We start from the raw sequence: 18,352 nt of genomic DNA, 5'->3' as shown, positions 1-18,352 counted from the left end.
AAGCGTCTGCCTTCGGTTGGGGTCTGGGATTGAGTCTGTGGGCTTCATGCTCAGCGGGGAGCCTGCTTCTCCCTCTGTCTGCTCAGCCTGCCCCTCCCCCTGCTTGTGCTCTCTCTCTCTCTGACAAATAAATAAAATCTTTGAAAAATTAAAAAAAATGGGATCATTCAGTGTCTCTTTTGAGCCGACTTAACAGTGCCTGTGATATGCTTCCAAGTTGTTGTGTTTATCAGTAATTATTTCCCCTGGCTGGGTAGTAGTTCACTATAGAACCACAATACAATTCATTTAGGGGCACAACTACTGATGGATATTTGTGTTACCATTGGTTGATTACTCCGATCAAAGCTGCTATGAACACTCTTGTACAAGCCACGGTAGATGTATGCACTCATTCCAATTGGAGTGGAACTGCTGGGTCGTAGGGTGACTATAAACTTAGCTCTAATAGACACTGTTTAAACAGTTTTCCAAAGTGGTTGTACCATAGGGCTGTTTTTACAACTTGGTCTGACTGTGAGGAAGGTAGATAACCTACAGGTACGATTTGCATCGGGTAATGTGAACTCCAACTTCGTGCTTGACTAAGCTTGAGCTTTCATTTAAATGCTCAAAACACGGTCAGGCAGGAGCCCCAATTTCACCCATGCACAGACTTGGTAAGGCCAAGTGCCTTGCCCTCAGTTTCACTGTGGGTGGGCTTGGCCACACACTGTGACTGCCACACAGCCCCCGAACAAATTTCTTATTCAAATTTTGAAAAACGGAGTGTTTTTGAGAGCATTAAGTTTAGCTCACAAGGTGAAGAAAGCACGGCAAATCGCACTGGCCTCAATCCTCCTCCGGAGGCAGCGCCGACTTCCTCTCAGCGGGAACAAAGCAAGCACTCACTGAAGCCGCACGAGGATCTGGTCGGTCCCGCCCCTCACCTAGGCACCTGCGCAGATTGAGGCCAAGGGAGCTAGGCGCCCCAGGCGCGCGTGACGTAGTAACGCTCGACGGTGCGTGATGACGCCAGGGCGTGCGCTCGGTGGCTCGTAGGGGAAGATGGCGGCTGCTCCTTTGGAGGAGAGGGATTGAGAGGGGTGGAGGGAAGAGGCCGGGCGGGAGAGACATTTCCGACAGTGAAGACGAACCCTTTGCTCACCATTCATTAGGAGCTCTGCTCAGCGCTGGAGGGTGAGTGCAGCGGCGGCACGGGACCTTTCGCCTGCAGCAGGCGGCGGCACTTTCCGCCATTTTCAAGCTCGGCCGTTGCGTGCTTTGGGGGCCTGGGGGGGCGCCTGGGGACAGGTTGGGAGAGCAGTGAGGATCGTCGTCCGGAGGGCCCTTTGAGGCTAGTTCGAGCTTTAGGGGAGGGAGTTAGAGGCTTGAGGCCGACTGGGGAAGGAGGGCATGGTAGGACTAAGGCTCTTGACTGGGAACCGGTGGCGACAAGAAGACGTAGGTAGGGTAGGCCACGAATAAGACGTGAAGTTTAGAGAAGGGAAACGCATTAAACAGAGATTTGGGGCGGGAGTGGAAGGGTTGAGCCGAGAGTTGAACGGAATGTGGCTTTGAGTGGTTGGTTTAAGGGGTCGTGGGAAGTTAATGCGAAACCTGTAAAACAGCGGCAGGTTTGGCCTCGATATTATCGTGTCTTGAAATTGGTGTTTGTAACAGGGATAAATCCACAGTTTGACAAGCAAAACCCTCCTCCTTTGGAAAAGTTACATTCCTATTTTGTTTGCATTAGATCATGCTACCTGCCAGTGTCCCTTCAATAACTCCTCCACATCTCCGGTTTTAAGTTGCTTTCTGACAAATAGATATTTTAAGATCTTAGAAAACTTTATTTTTTAGAAAAGAAAATAAATACTGATACTAGGTTGTTGTAACCCTTGTGGTTAGTGGCCCTTCCGTTGAAAGAGGAAAGTGGGTCGATAGGGAATTCCGTAATTGGATCTGTTTAAATCAGATCAGAAAAGTTACTTGTAGAAAGGCTGTCAATATTTTGAAGTAATTTCTGCACAGATGACATTAAGTTCACTGTTCAGGAACTTTGGAAGACATTCGAGTATGAACAAAAAAACCAGTGTTAAAGGACTACCTCTTGGGAGCGCTGAGTTGACTTTTAAGTACACCCTGGAGATCTAGTGCACGCAGTATTTTTTGCCTGTGAACGTGAAGCACTGGTAGATCTATTTAATTCAGACAAAACTTTTAGAGACTGTTAGTTAAAAGGAAGCGTGTTAATTGTTCCCATGGTGGTATTTTTCTTTTCCTAATTTTAATTGCATTTGACACCCATTTTTAATCACCATAAGATACTTTTGCACTTTTTAATTGATCTTCCTGCCTAGAAGATAAAATACCGTAAAGATTTGAGTTTGCGCAGAGGCTTGAAGTTACGTTTTTAGCCTATTTTATTGAGATTTACAGAAAAATTTTATCTTTCTGTACTTGTGTTAAGAGTATTGGTAGAAAGTTGGCCTTGTATCACAATGATTTAGTTACACATCCTTATCTATGATGTTGATAACTTGCATTCTTTGGTTGCTGAAAAATATTAAAAGATCAAATTTTGCATCACAGTTGTATCTTAATCTATGGCTTTAGTTACACTTTTCCTAGCCACTTAAGGTGCTTATTCATAGTTCTCTCTGCTAAGTAGTAAGTCCACATTTTTCACATTACTTTGGAAAAAACATGTTATTTATTGCCCAAGTTCATACTGTTTCATATTTCTGAATAAGGAAGTAAGGTCATAGTAAAGCTTGTTTTCTTTCTTTCTAAAGATTTTATTTATTTGAAAGAGAGAGAGCACGAGGTGGTGGATGGGAGAGAGAGGGAGAAGCAGACTCCCCGCTGAGCTGAGAGCGGAAGGCAAATGCTTAACTGACTGAGCCACCCAGGCACCCCCTAGTAAAGCTTTAAAACTACAGTAAATACATTGACAGAAATACTAGTGAAAGTCTTTCACTCACAGACATACATATGGAATCCTTTTGAGAGTGCTTAGCAAAAAATTAGGACCTTTATGACTGTTTTTAGATAAAAGTAGTATTTGTAGTCTGCAGATTAGAAATCTTCATCATCAAAATATATTTACTTAAATGTCAGACTTAACACTTGTTTAAAGCATTGCAGATTTGTTGTTTTAAGATTCCGGATTTTCCTACTTTTCTGTCCAAATTATTCCAAGATTTCATTTGTGTTGAAATTTTTGCTTGTAAGAGGTGTTATATCTGGAGGCCAGATATATATATATATATATTTTGGTGGTGGAATGGTGAAAGTTTCTCTGTTGCTGTAATGTGTTGTGTGATGAATAAGTTGCCAGACCATAGTTTTAATGCTGAAAGACATTTGATCTTTGTCTTTTACATTGATGTAGGTTGAAAACTTTTCTCCTTGAACACCCTCTGTGGTTGATATTATTTCTGTCCCCATTGCAAAAGACTTACATTAGTCCTAGACACAGAAGCTCTTAGGTATGTTGGAAAATCTTACCCACATTACTCTCCTTTCTGGTCCTTGAACATTTTATGTAGTATTTTCTGGTGGAGGACTGACTTCATAATGTTTGTATTGTATCTTATATTCATAATTTGAGTGCTTATAAATTCTCAGAGCTGGTTAGTATTGGAAAGGGCATGGCTTTCAGCAGTAGACAGACCTAGGTTTGAATGGCAGGCTCACCATTAGCCAGCTTTTTTTTTTTTTTAATTTATTTATTCGACACAGAGCGAGAGCCCACGTGAGCAAAAGCAGGGGGAGCAGCAGAGGGAGAGGGAGAAGCAGGCTCCCCACTGAGCAGGGAGCCCGACATGGGGCTCGATCCCAGGACCCTGGGTTTATGACCTGAGCTGAAGGCAGCCGCTTAACTCAACTGAAGCACCCAGGCGCCCCTAGTCAGCATTTTTATGTTGGGTCAGTTAATTAAATTCTGAATGTCAGTTTTCTTACATATAAAAATGTTAATTATTATAGTAGTTATTTTAAAGGTGAAAGATAGTGATATGTAAGCATTTAGTAAATTTTGGCATTTTTCTTTCTGTGACTTTAATTGCCTGTCATTTTCAGGAGTTTTTTTTTGAGGTATAATTGACATGTAACATGATATTAGTTCGAGGTATACAACATAATGATTTAGTATTTGTATATATTGTAAAATGATCACTTCAATAAGTGTAGTTAACATCTGTCACCACAGTCACAATTTTTTTTTCTTGTGATAACTTTTAAGATCTACTCTTAGCAACTTTCATATATGCAATAAAGTATTATTAACTATAGTCACCATGTTGTATATTACGTCCCCATGACTTATTTTTTTATAACTGGAAGTTTGTCCTTTGACCTCCTTCACCTATTTTGCCTCCCCTCCCCCTTTTCAGTTTTTAAAGTTTAACTCAAATATCTTTGTTAAAGATTTACAGTCTCATTCCTCTGTTAAACTGTTCCTTTCTCTGTGTTATTAATGTATTTTTATTTTATTTATTTATTTTTAAATAATTTATTTCTTTATTTGACAGAGAGAGAGAGCTCAAGTAGGCAGAGGGAAAGAGAAACAGGCTCCTTGCTGAGCCGAGAGCCCAACGTGGGGCTTGATCCCAGGAGGCTGGAATCATGACCTGAGCTGAAGCCAGATGCTTAACTGACTGAGCCACCCAGCGCCCCTATCTGTGTTATTAAAGCATTTTGTGCATATGTTTACTTAATGTATTTTGATTGTGTATCTTCTCCTCTCCTTTGTGAACTCTTTGAAGGCATATACTTCATTGCCTTATATTTTTGTATTCATAAAGACTAGGCATTATAAAAATTGAGAAATGGTAGAGTGAGTTTTCTACAAAAACTTTCCTCAGGGCACCTGGGTGGCTCAGTAGTTTAAGCGTCTGCCTTCGGCTTGGGTCATGATCCCAGTCATGATCCCAAAGTCCTGGGATCAAGACCTGCGTCAGGCTACCTGCTTGGCGGGAAGCCTGCTTCTCCCTCTCCTGCTCACCCTGTTTGTGCGCTCTCTTTCTCTCTCTCTGTCAAATAAATAAATAAAAATCCTTAAAAAAACCCAAAATACTTTCCTCATGACTACTGGGATCTGTTTTCACACAGATCTGGTTTATTCTGCTCCTTGGCCTTTACTTAAGATCTCTTTGCCTGCCTCCCTCCTCTCAGACCATTCATGTCCTATCCATTCCTCAAAATCCAGTTAAATCTCATCCCATTAATGAGGTCTTTAGTGACTTTATTTATAACTCCTCTCTCCAGTTAGCCCAGGGTCTGTGTGACTGCCTTCTGTTACTTTGTGTCCTGTAGTACTTGGCACTATGCCTTACCCGTTTTGAATAGGTCCTTGGGTGATAAGTGCAAGACTGTGCTGAGGCCGAGTTTGTTATAGGCACCTGCTCTATTCACTGTCCCACTTAGATACTTTTAAGGAACAATTTCTCTTTTTTTGTATGTGGAATATTCTGGTAACTTTTCCCCCATCTTTATATGTTATGAGAAATTGCAAACATACAGAAGAGTTGAAAGAATGAACGCCTATTGGGGCGCCTGGGTGGCTCAGTCATTAAGCGTCTGCCTTCGGCTCAGGTCATGATCCCAGGGACCTGGGATCGAGCCTTACATCGGACTCCTGCTCCATGGGAAGCCTGCTTCTCCCTCTCCCACTCCCCCTGCTTGTGTTCCCTCTCTCAACTGTGTCTCTCTGTCAAAAAATAAATAAAATATTTAAAAAAAGAAAAAAAAGAATGAACTCATTACCTTCCATTTAGATTTACGTGTCACTAACATTTAACCATTTGCTTTAGCCCTCTACCTCCCTGTTCAACAATCAATTGAAATTAAATTGTGTATATCATGCTGTTTGTCCCCTAAATACCTCAGGATGCATCTCTTTAAAATAATGTCATTCTTTCACACTTTATACATTTTTATTTCAAACCAGACTCTTAAGGCAATATTAAAAACACAGTACCATTATTTTGCCTAACGCAATTAGCATCGTCTCTGGCATTCACTTTTAATTTTTGTAATTTTTCAATTTTAATTTTTATTATTTATTTTTTTAAGATGATTTTATTTATTTGGAGAGAGAGAGAGCGAGAGAGAGCACAAGCCAGGGGGAGAGGGTGAAGCAGGCTCCCTGATGAGCAGGAGGCCTGAGGCGGGGCTCAGCCACAGGACCATGGGATCATGACCTGAGCCGAGTGCATATGCTTAACTGACTAAGCCACCCAGGCGTCCCCATAACTGACATTTTTTAAGAGTAAAGGCTTTTGTTTTGTTTTCTCTTATTTTGGGGGATATTATTACATACTCAACAGATTTTAATTTTTTTAGTATGTCAGTCAGTTAGAGTCATTAGTGGACAAAGCTAGGAAATGTGTTTTCAAAAATCATCAGTTTATATTGGTATTTTAATTTAATATAACTTATTTTTAAAAAAGATTCATTGAATGATTGATTTATTGAGAGAGAAAGAGCCTGTGCGAGGTGGGGAGGAGGAGAGGGAGAGAGAGAAACTTAAGCAGACTCCATACTTTGCATGGAGCCCAATATGGGGCTTGATCCCATGACTCTGATGAGATCACAATCTGAGCTGAAACCAAGAGTTGGGCACTTAACCAACTGCACCACACAGGTACCCCTTTTTTAATTTTTTTAAGATTTTAGTTTTAAGTAATTTCTACACCTAATGTGGGGCTTGAGCTTACAACCGGAAATTTAGAATCGCATGCACCATTGACTGAGCCAGTCCGGTACCTCTATGTTAGTATTTTGTTTTTCTTTATTTAAGAAAGAGCGAGAGGGAGAGGGGGAGAGAGAGCTTGCACGTGCGTGAATGCATGGGAGCAAGGGGCAGAGGGAGAGAGAGGGAATCTTTTTCTTTTTTTTAAGATTTTTTATTTATTAGAGAGAGCGCGCCCACGTGTGCACAGAGGGAGAGGGAGAAGCAGAGTCTCTGCTGAGCAGAGAGCCGGAAGTGGGGCTGGATTCCAGGACTCTGAGATCACAACCTGAGCCGAAGGCAGACACTTAACCGACTGAGCCACCCAGGCACGCTGAGAGAATCTTAAGCTGGGTGTGGAGTGCAATTTGGGCCTTGATCTCGGTACCCTGAGATCATGACCTGAGACGAAATCAACACCTAGAGGCATAACTGACTGAGCCACCCAGGTATCCCCCCCCCCCATATTGGTATTTTTTTCCATCTTGGTATTTTAAACGCAAATCACAGTTAACAGTATTATTGGGATTTCCAACAAAAAAGAGTCAAATTTACAGTGCCAGTATTATTACTAACAATCCTACTGAGTATGGGTGATTTCAATCCTTATTTTCCTTAGAATATATCCCACTGAAGATGAACAGTTAGAGAACTGTGTTCAGAGTTACTTGAAATAACACTTTTTATGAAGATTATTTATTTATTTATTAGAGCAAGAGAGTGGGCGAGAGAGAGAGCAGGAGCAGGGGGAGGGGTAGAGGAAAAGGGAGGAGCAGACTCCCTTCTGAGCAGGGAGCCCGATGCGGGATTCTGGGATCTTGACCTGAGCTGAAGGCACACGCTTAAGCGACTGAGCCACCTAGGCGCCATATAACACTTTTCTTTTTCCTACTTGGTCGGCTTGATTAGTTTTTCTTTTTTTAGAGATTTTATATATTCATTTGACAGAGAGAGAGAGAACAAGCAGGGGGAGCAGGAGAGGGAGAAGCAGGCTCTCTGCTGAGCAGGGAGTCTGATGTGGGGCTCAATCCCAGGACCCCAGGATCATGACCCGAGCCAAAGGCAGACACTTAACTGACTGAGCCACTCAGGCACCCCTAGTTTTTTTTTTTTAATAAAGATTTTATGTTTTTGAGAGGGAGAGCACATGAGCGGGGGTGGGGGGGGGCAGACGGAGAGGGGCAAGCCGACTCTCCACTGAATGCAGAGCCCTATGCAGGGCTCAATCCCAGGATCCTGAGATCATGACCTCAGCTGAAGTCAGATGCTTAAATCACTAAGCCACCAGGCGCCCCCAGTTTGATTAGTTTTGATTAGTTTGACTTTGTTTGCATTCATTATTGGGGTGTCTTTATTCTTCTTGACTTAATTTATATATATATATATTTTGAAAGATTTTATTTATTTGAGAGAGAGAGTGAGAGAGAGAAGGAGCAAGGGAAGGGGCAAAGGGAGAGGGAGAAGTGGACTCCCCGCTGAGCAGGAATCCTGAGGTGGGGACATGGGGCTTGATCCCAGGACTCTGGGATCATGACCTGAGCCGAAGACAGATGCTTAACTGACTAAGCCACCCAGGCTTAATTTAATTTTTTATATATCAAATATTTACATGGTTTAAAATATAAGACTGTATTGAAAGAATATTCAGTCTGTAGTCCTTCCACCCACATTCTTGCTCACCCAGTGTATGTATGTGTGTATTCTTATTTTTCCTTTGTAAAAACTTGTGACCTTTTTTTTAATTGTAAAAAAGTTTATCATCTTGGGGCGCCTGGGTGGCTCAGTCGTTAAGCATCTGCCGTAGGCTCAGGTCATGATCCCAGGGTCCTAGGATTGAGCCCTGCATCAGGCTCCCTGCTCGGCGGGAAGCCTCCTTCTCCCTCTCCCCCTGCTTGTGTTCCCTCTTTTGCTGTGTCCCTCTCTGTCAAATAAATAAAAATCTTAAAAAAAAATTTATCATCTTAACCATCTTTTAAGTGTACAGTTCAGTAGTGTTAAGTACATTCACTTGTGCCACAGATTGAGAAATTTTTTTTATCTTGCAAAACTGAAACTCTGTACTCATGGAACAACTCCCCATTTCTCCCTCCTCCAGCTCCTGGCAGTTACTGTTCTACTTTGTTTCTATAAACATAAACATATATACATATAAACATACCTCATATGATTGAAATCATGCATTATTTCTTTTAGTGGCAGGTTTATTGCACTTACCATAGTGTCTGCAAGGTTCATCCATGTTGTAGCATGTGACAGGATTTCCTTCCTTTGACAGCTGAACAATAATCCATTCTATGTATATACCACATTATGTATATCCATTCATCCATGGGGCATCCATGGCTATTGTGAATAGTGCTGCTGTGAGCATGGGTGTCCAATCTGTTCAAGATCCTGTTTTCAATTCTTTTGGATATATACTCAGAAGTGGGATTGCTGGATCATATGATAGTCTATTTTTAATTTTTTGAGGAGCCTCCATCCTGTTTTCCATAGTGATAATACCATTTTACAATACTACTAATAGTATAAAAGGGTTCCAATTTCTCCACATTCTCACCAACACTTATTTCCTGTTTCTTTCATAGTAGTCATTCAAGTAGGTGTGAGGTGATACCTCATTCTGTGTATTTTTTTTTTTAAAGATTTTACTTATTGAGAGAGTGCGAGCACATGAGTAGGGGGAGGGGCAGAGGGAGAAGCAGCAGACTCCCTGCTGAGCAGGGAGCCCAACGTGGGGATCAATCCTAGGACCCTGATATAATAACCTGAGCTGAGGGATGCCTGGGTGGCTCAGTTGGTTAAGCATCTGCCTTAAGCTCAGGTCATGTTCCTGGGGTCCTGGGATTGAGCCCCACATTGTGCTCCCTACTCCGCGGGGTGTCTGCTTCTCCCTTTCCCTCTGCTCTTCTCTGCTTGTGCTGGTGCAAGTGAGCGCTCCCTTTCTCTCTCTCGCAAATAAATAAAATCTTTATTTTTTAATTTTTGTTTTTTTAAAGATTTTATTTATTTGACAGAGACAGACAGTGAGAGAGGGAACACAAGGAGGGGGAGCGGGAGAGGGAGAAGCAGGCTTCCCGCCGAGGAGGGAGCCCGATGCGGGGCTCAATACCAGGACCCTGGGATCATGACCTGAGCCCAAGGCAGTCGCTTAACCAACTGAGCCACCCAGGCACCCCGGGTTGTCTTTTTATTATCGAGTTGTAAGAGTTCTCTGTAAATTCTAAATGCTACATGTCCCTTAATAAGATTTATGATTTGCAGAAATTTTCTCTCATTCCGTGGATTGTCTTTTCACTTTTCTTTCTTTTTTTTTTTTTTTTAAATCTTTGCATTCATACTCACTTTGAGAAACAACATCTAGACCAGGGGTAGGCAGACTTTTTTTTTTTTTTAAGATTTTATTTATTCATTTGACAGAGACACAGCGAGAGAGGGAACACAAGCAGGGGGAGTGGGAGAGGAAGAAGCAGGCTTTCCTCAGAGCAGAGAGCCCGATGCGGGGCTTGATCCCAGGATCCTGGGATCATGACCTGAGCCGAAGGCAGATGCTTAACAACTGAGCCACCCAGGCACTCCCGTCTTTTCACTTTTTTTTCTTAAGGTTTTTATTTTATTTATTTGAGAGAGAGGGAATGAGAGATAGCACGAGAGGGAAGAGGGTCAGAGGGAGAAGCCGACTCCATGCTGAGGAGGGAGCCTGATGCGGGACTCGATCCCGGGACTCCAGGATCATGACCTGAGCTGAAGGCAGTCACTTAACCAACTGAGCCACCCAGGCGCCCCCGTCTTTTCACTTTCTTGATGGTGTTATTGAAGCACAAAAGTAATTTTGATGATGTCCACTTTATCTCTTTTTTTCTTCTGTTGGTTGTGCTTTTGGTGTCATATCTTTTTTTTTTTTTTAAGATTTTATTTTTAAGTAATCTACACTGAACGTGGGGTTTGAACTCACAAACTGGAGATCAAGAGTTGCACGCTCCGCCGACTGGAGCCAGCCAGGCACCCTTCGGTGTCATATCTAAAGAAGGCTTTGTCTCACCCATAGTCATGAATATATATATTTGCTGTATTTAATGCAATTAGCAATTTGTCAAGCTTTCGATTTACCCAACCAAGAATGTGGATTGTTATCCATGGTTGTAAATATGAATATGACTTTGACTTTTTGGTTAGAAAGTTATAGAGAGTTTTACTTTTGTGGTTAGAAATCTATAAGCTTTTGGGGCACCTAGGTGGCTCAGTCGGTAAGCATCTGCCATAGGCTCAGGTCATGATCCCAAGGTCCTGGGATCGAGCCCCACATCTCCCTCTCCTGTCCACTCCTGCTCTGTCTTGCTAGTGTGCTCTCTCTCTAAAATAAATCTTAAAAAAAAGAAAAATCTGTAAGCTTTAGTTTTGGTTCTAATAAAAGCAGTTTTACATAATTATTGAACCTTCAATTCTATTTATTATTATTTTTTTTAAAGATTTTATTTGACACAGAGAGACACAGCGAGAGAGGGAACACAAGCAGGGGAGTGGGAGAGGGAGAAGCAGGCTTCCCGCGGAGCAGGGAGCCTGATGCGGGGCTTGATCCCAGGACTCTGGGATCATGACCTGAGCCAAAGGCAGATAGATGCTTAATGACTGAGCCACCCAGACACCCCTATTTTATTTATTTATTTAAAAATTTTTTTTAAAGGTTTTATTTATTTATTTGACAGAGAGAGACACAGCGAGAGAGGGAACACAAGCAGAGGGAGTGGGAGAGGGAGAAGCAGGCTTCCCGTGGAGCAGGGAGCCCGATACGGGGCTTGATCCCAGGACCCTGGGATCATGACCTGAGCCAAAGGCAGACGCTTAACGACTGAGCCACCCAGGCGCCCCTTTTATTTATTTTTTTAAAGATTTTCTTTATTTGAGAGAGAGAGAGATCGATCATGGGCAGGGGGGATGGGCAGAGGGAGAAACAGGCTCCCCGTTGAACAGGAGCCCAATGTGGAGGACTCGATCCCAGGGCCCTGGGATCATGACCTGAGCCGAAGGCAGGCGCTTAACTGACTGAGCCACCCAGGTACCCTGAACCTTTATTTCATAAAGGAGAGGTTCATGTCAAATAATGAAGGGCATATATTTTTTTGGTGAATTTTTTTAACTTCATTTTTAATATTTGATTAACTCTCAGTTTATTGTATCCTTAATAACCACTGTATTTTTTTTTTAAAGATTTTATTTATTTATTTGAGAGAGAGAGAGAATGAGAGATAGAAAGCACGAGAGGGAAGAGGGTCAGAGGGAGAAGCAGACTCCCTGCCGAGCAGGAAGCCCGATGTGGGACTCGATCCCGGGACTCCAGGATCATGACCTGAGCCGAAGGCAGTCGCTTAACCAACTGAGCCACCCAGGCGCCCATAACCACTGTATTTTTGAGATCCAGACTGGTTTGGAGGGAAATATCAAATTATGATAGTGTGTGTCATAGGGTAATTGAAGACACTGCATATGCTAAATACTGAGGAACTTGTTAGGCTTTAGGCCAATATGGGTAATAGAACTAGAAACTGAGGACTACTGTTTCCCAATCAAGAGGCACTCAAAGCCTTAAGCTTGTCATTTCATCTTGCTATTGACAAAGTTGAAATACACAGGACCATCTCTTTAGGATCGTTGCTTTGGGAATGATTTTGTGTGTTCTGTTAAGTGCTTTTACCTTCAATTTAGGTGGTTGTTTTTAACCTTCAGTTTAGTTGTTAAACTAGGTTAAAAATGAGCTGAAAGAAACTTTGGAAAATTCTTGACTGCTCCCTGTGTAATCTTGAAATTATAGAATTGGTTTATTTCTGGAGGTCATCACATTTAGACCTTTTAATTTGAATATGAACAGGATTGAAGAGATTAAATTTGTTTGTAGTCACATAGTGACAGAATCCAGGTCATCTGACTACCAGTTTAGTGTTCTTTTTTCCACCTTTACAAAAAAACCCAGAGCATTTCGTAGTATAACTTGTAAGGGCTTTTTGGTTCATTGTCTTTGGGAGAGAGCTAAAGTTACAACAGTTACATACCTAGAAGAGCCTAAAACAGGAAGATCTTCCATCAGGAATTAAGAAATTACATTGTTTTGTGGTCCTTAAGTTGCTACATATAGCTTTGCTCAGAATTGCTCACCAGTAAGGACTTTGGTGTACTTTTGTTTTAGTAATGCAGTGATTTTTAGCTTTTAAATCTGCATTTAGCAGACTTATTTCTTGGTAGGTTTTATAAACACACCCACCCACCAACCCACCCACACATCCCAAATGTGTTGCTCAGTGCCTCCTTCATGTTTCATGTACTCAAATTATAGTTGATATTAATAAAGAGTATTTTTCACCCACATTTTCTACCCACAGTGCTCATTTCCAGTTATATTTTTTACGTCAGTTTTGTGCCCAGAGTATACATTTCCAGTTTCGTGTGTGACCATGTTCCTAACACTATAGTTAGGTAGCATTACTTTTATAAGTTATTTTGTTTTTATGCATTCACTCATTCATTTACATACTGTATGCGTGTGTTAAAGTAAAAGGTACAAGAGGATGTACAGTGATCTGTCTTCTTCCTGCAGTTGTCTTCTCCTTTTATCTATCCAGTAGCTATCCCTGTTAACATTTTGTTACAAAATCTTCCAAAGTAATTTTGAGGTATATGTAGCAAGTTTATATACTGTAGATGTGTATATGTTCCTTTTTTGGTTACTTTTCACATACACAGTAATATTTTATACATTGTTTTGTACTTTGCTTTTTTTGACTTGACAATGTATCTTGGTGATCCTAAATAGAACTACCTCCTTTATGATAGTTGCATAATATGCATTGTATGTATATTTCATGGTTTACTTTAACTAGTTCTCTACTTAATAGTTGTGTGGTTTCCAGACTTTGGCTATGCAAAAGGTGCTTCATTGAATAACCTTCACATATGTATAGGGATAAATTCATGGAAGTGGAATTGCTTGGTCAAAGTATGTGCACTATTACTGTATGAATATGGTTGTTTTACTCACATCAAACTTGTATTATGGTTTTTGCTTTTGTTTTTAAGATTTTATTTTTTAGTGAGAGTGAGTGCACAAGTGGGGGTGGGGTATGGGGAGAGGGACAAGCAGACTCCTTGTCGCATGGGGAGCCCAGTGAAGGGCTCGATCCCAAGACCCTGAGATCATGACCTGAGACGAAGTCGGATACGCAACCGAGTGAGCCACCCGGGCACCCCTGCTTTTTTTTTTTTTTTTTTTTAAGTGATCTCTATACCCAACTTTGGGCTTGAACTAACAACCTAGAGATCAGGAGTTGCTTCTCCACTGACAGAGCCAGCCAGGTGCCCCTGGATTTTGCTTTTGGGAGTGATGTTGCTTCTCAGTAAGTGATGAGGAGTCATTCTGGTTTTATTTTTTTTTAGGATTTTATTTATTTATTTTAGAGAATGAGAGCTCATGGGGGAGGGGCAGAGGGAGAGAGAGAGGGAGAGAGGGACAAGCAGACTCCATGCTGAGTGTGCAGCCGGGTGTGGGGCTTGATCCTAGGACCCTGAGACCAGGATCTGAGCCAAAACCAAGAGTCAGATGCTCAACTGACTGAGCCACCCAGGCACTTAGAGGAGTCATTCTTCAGCATTCTTCAGCAGTGAGGGGAATTTAAAATCACTAATTTGTCCCTTTTTGGTAATTTTTATGGGATATATTTTTGCATAGTAAAATGTTATGCAGCTCATTGAATACCTTATGTAAGGTAGATCCCGAAAGGCAGTTCATTAGAATCTTGTTTTGTTTAGGGAAAAAATTCAGATTTTAGTAAAAATTTATGAAGAATGTAAAAAATTTAGCAAAAGATGTTAGTAAAAACATATACTCATTTTTCCCTGCATTATTATAGTTGATTAAATTGTTTTCTGGCCTCTTATCCCTGTGTTACGTTTCATAGGATAATTTATTTTTCTAAGATTCACACTTTCTTACTTACATTTCTGGGATGATTCATCATTGTCTCCAACGCTAGTGTTACACTTTTTGGACCTCATGGGGTATCTGATGAAAGTTGTATACTCTTTTCCCAGGAAAAATGTAAATATTCATATTAGAGTTCTTGCAACTTGAAGTGGGGGGGTGTCACTGAAATCCTTTTGCCTGTTTATGTATCCATAGACCCCAGGTAAGTCTCACTGCATTATTTGATAGATTTAGCATGTCTTTAGCATGTCTAGGTTGGCATAACATGAATTTCAGAATCTAGCTCCACTATATGAACTTAGGTTTTCAGCTTTTTCCTCTGCTGCTCCCTCTTAACACTTACCCTGTCCATGAACCACTTTTAAAAACTCAAGTGCACCTAAAACGAATACAGTGTTGTATGTCCGTTGTGTCTCAATTGATACAAAAACCTTTTACTAGGGGCGCCTGGGCGGCTCAGTCGTTGAGTGTCTGCCTTCGGCTCAGGTCGTGTTCCCAGGGTCCTGGGATCGAGCCCCGCATCGGGCTCCCCGCTCCGCAGGAGGCCTGCTTCTCCCTCTCCCATTCCCCCTGCTTGTGTTCCCTCTCTCACTGTGTCTCTTTCTGTCAAATAAATAAATAAAATCTTTAAAAAAAAAACACACCTTTTACTCCTATTGCTGTTTTCTTTGCTTGGAATCCCCCTTCTTCCCCTTTTCCAGTTGGTATATTCCTTCTTTTATCACTGCATAAATTAATTTACCTGAAACTTTTCTGTTTTACGTCTGTGCTTCCCCACTCATTAATTCTTGTTTCTTCCCATAGCATTCCCTCATAGCATTTTAAAAATAATCCTTCATAATGCATTTAATAAGGCCACTAGATTATCACACACTTACTGAGTACCTGGGTTCCAGGTCTAGTTTTGTTTGTTTGTTTTGGTGTTAAAATATGCTTAACATAAAATTGACCATTTTAACTTTATTTTTTTTCTTCCAGTGTAGTTAACATTTTTAAGTATACACTTGTTTGACATTAAATACATTAACAGTGTTGTAGAACCATCTATCTCCAGAACCCTTTCAGCTTTTCTAACTGAAACTCTGTACCCATTAAACACTAACTCCCTATTCTTCCCTCAGCCTGTGACAAGCACCATTCTCCTTTCTGTCTCTATGAATTTGACTACTCTAGAAACCTCATATAGTGAATATTTCCTAATTCATTCTATGAAGCCAGCATTACCCTAATACCAAAACCACATAAAGATCATAAGGAGGAATACTACAGATCAGTATTTTTCATGAATATAAAATGCAGACATTCTCAACAGAATAGTCAGTTGAATCTAATGGTGAATAAAAAGAATTATATACATTATGACAAAATGGGGTTTATTCCAGGTATGCATGCCTGGTTTACACTCAAAAATGAACTAATGTACTTCATTACATCATATGAGTTTATGAAGAAAATTTATATTATGTTAATAGATTAATCATGCACATCTACAAAACCCTCACACTCAATAGAAATTATGGGGTGCCTGGATGGCTGTTGGTTAAGCGTCTGACTATTGCTCAGGTCATGATCTTGGAATCCTGGGATCAAGCCCTGTGTCTGGCTCCCTGCTCAGCGGGCAGTCTCCTTGTTCCTCTCTCTCTGCCCCTCCATCTTCTCATGCTCGCTCCCTTTCTTGCTCTCTCAAGTAAATAAATACAATCTTAAAAAAAATAGTGAGAAATTAGATGCTAATATCTGGAACAAGGCAAAGATGTCCATGCTTGCCACTCCTTTTCAACACTGTCCTGGAAGTCCTAGAGAATGCAGTAAGACAAGAAAAGGAAATAAAAGACAGATTGGGAAGGAAGAACTAAAATTGTTTTTGTTCATAGATGATGTGATTGTCTATGTAGAAAATTTCATGAATCAACAAAAATCTTCTGTAACTAATAAGTGATTATAGCAAGGTTTCAGAATACAAGGTAAATATACAAAAGCCAGTTGCTTTCTTATATACCAGCAATGAACAATTCAAATCTGGAATTAAAGCAGTGCCATCTGTATTAGCACCCCCCCAAAAAAAACCACAACGACTTAGGTTTCATCCAAAAAAAGTGTACAGGGGCGCCTGGGTGGCTCAGTTAAGTGTCTGCCTTCAGCTCAGGTCATGATCCAGGGTCCTCGGATCGAGCCCCGCCTCGGGCTCCCTGCTCAGTGGGAAGCATGCTTCTCCCTCTGCTTGTGTTCCCTCTCTCGCTGTGTCTCTCTCTGTCAAGTAAATAAATAAAATCTTTAAAAAAAACAAACAACAACAAAAAAACCCCCCAAAAGTGTACAAGATCTACATGAGGAAAACTCTTTGGAGTTTCCTGTAAAACTCTGAAGGAAATCAAAGAATACCTAAATAAATGGAAAAATATCTCCATATGCATGAACAGGAAGATTCAATATTGTCAAGATGGCAGTTCTTTTCAGTTTGATTTGTAGATTCAGTGTGAGCCCAGTCAAAATCCCAGCAAGTTATTTTATGGATATTGATAAAGTTCGTTTTACTCAGGTAAATATTATCAGTGGCTACTAAAGGGTTGATTGCTGGAAAACAGAATATTCACACATTTCTAAGGCATTACCTAAGGTATTAAACATTTTAGGTATACACAAAAGTTGAAAGAAATTAATAAATACCATATACTTGCCTCCCAGATTCAACATTTGTTACAGTTTTACGGTATTTTGTTTTTCTATTAGTTTGCTAGGGCTGCCATAACACAACTGAGTGGCTTAAACAATAGTCACTTACTGTCTTACAGTTCTAAAGATTAGGTGACTGAGATCAAGATGTCAGTAGGGCCTTGTTCCCTCTGATGGTGTTAGGGAAGGATCTGTTCCAGACCTCTCTCCTAGTTTCTGGTAGTTCCTTAGCTTGTGCCAATGTAACTCCATTCTTTACGTGTGTCCAAATTTCTCCTTTTTATGAGGACACCAATCCTATTGAATTACAGACTCATCCTATTCCATATGACTTCATCTTAACTAACGACATCTGCAATGTCCCTATTCCCCAATAAGATACTGAGGGTTAGGACTTCAGCATAGTGATTTTGAGGAGGGGAGGTAATTAAACCTGTAACAGTCTATCTCTGCATTCATACATATGTATATACATATTTTTTAACTATTTGAGAGTAATTGCAGACATCATTACATAATGCTTCATTCAGCATGCAGTAGCAACATGCAGTATCACATCTAAGAAAATTTGCCATAGTTCCCTATTATTATGTAATATCTGGTCTACATTCAAATGGTCTTTGATAGATTTTTTTCAAACCCCAGGACCTAATAATCAAGGTTTATGTGTTCCATTTGGTTGTATCCTTGATCTTGTTTATTTAGAGCGGTCATCCTGCTTTTTAATTTTTCATACACACACTTTTTATTTTTTTAATTTATAAAATAAAAAAACTTTAAGATTTTATTTATTTGAGAGAGAGAATGAGATAGAACATGAGAGGGGGTAGGGTCAGAGGGCAGACTCCCTGCTGAGCAGGGAGCCGAATGCGGGACTCCATCCCGGTACTCCAGGATCATGACCTGAGCCGAAGGCAGTTGCCTAACCAACTGAGCCACCCAGGCGTCCCCCCCAAAAACTGTTTTTTTAAAGATTTTTTAAAAAAGAT

General features: G+C 40.8%; 1 protein-coding gene across 3 annotated transcripts in view; it reads left to right on the top strand.

Annotated features, from left to right (window-relative positions):
- The first annotated feature begins 1,030 nt into the window (after positions 1–1,030).
- The window catches only part of WDR33 (WD repeat domain 33), a 109,288-nt gene continuing 91,966 nt past the window's right edge, over positions 1,031–18,352 (top strand). For all 3 annotated transcript variants that reach the window (XM_028101243.2, XM_028101242.2, XM_088021766.1), the window contains exon 1: positions 1,031–1,179. The gene's annotated coding sequence lies outside the window, so the exon portion shown is untranslated. The remainder of the gene's footprint in view (positions 1,180–18,352) is intronic.

Source organism: Eumetopias jubatus, unplaced genomic scaffold, assembly GCF_037043125.1.
Source record: "Eumetopias jubatus isolate StellerSeaLion01/CBP00866 unplaced genomic scaffold, mEumJub1_p1.0 scaffold_3, whole genome shotgun sequence".
NCBI lineage: Eukaryota > Metazoa > Chordata > Mammalia > Carnivora > Otariidae > Eumetopias > Eumetopias jubatus.
This window is presented reverse-complemented; position numbering and strand designations above follow the sequence as displayed.